The following is a 2,430-nucleotide window of genomic DNA, read 5'->3' as shown; positions in this document are numbered from 1 at the left end:
CACAAAAATCTCCTCACATTTTTTTTGCATTCCAATTGTGAATTTATTCAACACAATTCTTCCACTCTACACAACAAAGTACAAACACAATGCCATCTAAAATGCTGCAAAGTTATAAAATTCTAACAGAGATTTTATTGTACTAACTATGCAATAAATGAAAAAAAAGGACAAAGAAATCAGTGTACATGTTGCGAAGGTATCCTGAAAGACCACCATGAAGGGCAGGCAGAACCGGGGCTGCGTGATGACCACACCGAGCTGACTCTCAGCTCACTGGCCAGTTTCTGAGTAGGGTGGTGGGGTGGCGTGTGTGCATGGCTGCACGGACAGACAGAACCATGCATAGCAACTGCCATTGGTGAGAGGCTCTTAGGGGATGTCTGACCCTTGAAATCGGAAGAGGCTTCAAGAAGCCGGGCCTAACAGGGTTGGAAGTTGCTTTAAAGTCTGGGATGCTCCTTTTCCAAAAGGACACTGCACAGCAACAGCAAGGGCATGGCCTGGCCACCATCCCAGGTCACCAGGGAAGGGAAAAACATGCTTCCACACAGGCAGGGTCACATCACCCCCAGAGCCTCACTCATCCCTGTTGGCTCTGCCACTGCACTGACTCTTAGAAACTAGAAATGGTCAAGCTTTCTAGACAGAAAACTGGAGGACATCTTGACAGATACAACCCAAACCCACAGCACTTCTGCAACCAGACCAGACCCCGACCAGTAGAGGGGTGCTGACCGCTGCCTACAATGTCTGCCTGAGTGAGGGGTTTGCTTTCCTTCTGATCTCCCTTCGGCTAGAAAAGTGACAAAACTGAGCTGGGTGGAGTACAAGTTACAGGGGTGAGAGCTTCGGTGGTCTGCTTATCTATTGGGAGGAGGTGGAGCTGGAGCGGCTCCTGTGGCGGTGTCGGCCTGGGGATAGTGATCACCAGCGCAGAGGGGACCTGGGCCTCGGGGAGCATGACCTTCTCCTCATCTGTGGGGGGCCTGTGCATTCTCCTGGGAGGGCAGAATCACCTTGGGAGTGGCTTAGACCCGGGGGCCAGCACAGCCGTAGCAGTGATCTCTCCTGGCCATCTATTTGTCCCCTGTCCATCTATTTGTCCCCTGTCCACATGCTCCAGAGCCTTCTGAGCTTCATCTAGATTCTCAAACTGTACGTATGCAGGGCCTTTGGACAGATGGGGATGTATGCTATCCACAGGCATGCCAATCATTTTAATTTTCCCATAGATGGAAAATATCTTCCTGATGTGATTCTTGGTCACATTCCTGGTGAGTCCCCCATGTGCACTTTGGTGGGTTTAGGGAACGGGCTCCACCTTTTCCTCTCCTTTCATCTCTTTGAGGTGGTTTGGACTTGGAGTGGGAGTGCCTCCTGTTGTTGTGTCTGTGTCAAGAAGAACCTGGAGAGCAGGATGAGCTGCTGGAGCTGTGGGATGCTGGAGCTTCCTGAGCGGCTGGAGGCCGAGGAATTGCTGGAGTCAGTGCTGGAGCCTGGGCTGGACCGAGACCCGGTACTGCTGCTACCACTGGCCTACCAGTAATTTGCAAACATTGTCCATTTTTGCATGGCACAGACTAGCATCAGTGACCATGACTTGGGAACCTAGTACAGATTTTGTCACCAATTTGCCCCCTTGTTTATGTGGATTTGTGCAGTAAACCACCTGCAAAACCACATATGATGTCTTGAGCTCTGGGGAGAACTTCATTCTTAGAGATAAGTAAGTTCATATGTAATAGGCTGTCCAGATCTCCAAAGCAACTGATTGTGGCTCACCTTGTCCATGCAGAGAATATGTTCTGTGGGTGAAGGGCAGGCTATAACCCTCAGTTTTAGTCTGTGCCCATCTACAAGAGGTGGATAAAATTAAATAGAAGTGGAGTTATTCTTTAGGGACTCTAAATACTTTATCAACTTTGAAAAGGGATTCATAAAATTATTTGCTGCCAGAAGACACACCTCAGTGTAACTCGCCATTTCCATTTTCTAGAAAACGTTTCCATCTATGTCATTTTAATTGATCCTACCATTCCTCTTTCCTGAACTGTACAGTCACTTGTTTATAAGGTGCTGTCCTATGCAGGCTTTGAAGAGAATGCTGGTGACAGTATTACACACTTATGCTTTAAGCATAGGAATACAAAAGTCCCTAATCACCACCCACCCAGTTGCACAGGTGTTAGATTTATATACAAAGGTCATTTACAAAATTTACAAAAGAAAATTTACAAAATTAGAAAAAAAATGTATAAAGAAAGTAAATCACATTTAAAAAAACTCTTACAGATGGTCTTTGAATTACGGTTCGTCTTAACAATTTTTCAACTTTGTGACAGCTTTATCAGGACATAACCACAATAAAAGTCAAGGAGCTTCTTAAGACTTCTGATGGGGTTACGGTTTCTACTGAATTCATATGCC

General features: G+C 46.4%; 1 pseudogene; it reads right to left on the bottom strand.

Moving 5' to 3' along the window:
- Positions 1-796: 796 nt before the first annotated feature.
- Positions 797-1,794, bottom strand: LOC105731216 (RNA-binding protein with serine-rich domain 1-like; annotated as a pseudogene).
- Positions 1,795-2,430: the final 636 nt, after the last annotated feature.

Source organism: Aotus nancymaae, unplaced genomic scaffold (assembly GCF_030222135.1).
Source record: "Aotus nancymaae isolate 86718 unplaced genomic scaffold, 86718_ANA_hifiasm-v0.15.2.pri h1tg000033l, whole genome shotgun sequence".
In the NCBI taxonomy this organism is placed as follows: domain Eukaryota; kingdom Metazoa; phylum Chordata; class Mammalia; order Primates; family Aotidae; genus Aotus; species Aotus nancymaae.
Note: the sequence above shows the minus strand (reverse complement) of the source record. Positions and strands in the feature narration are given on the sequence as shown.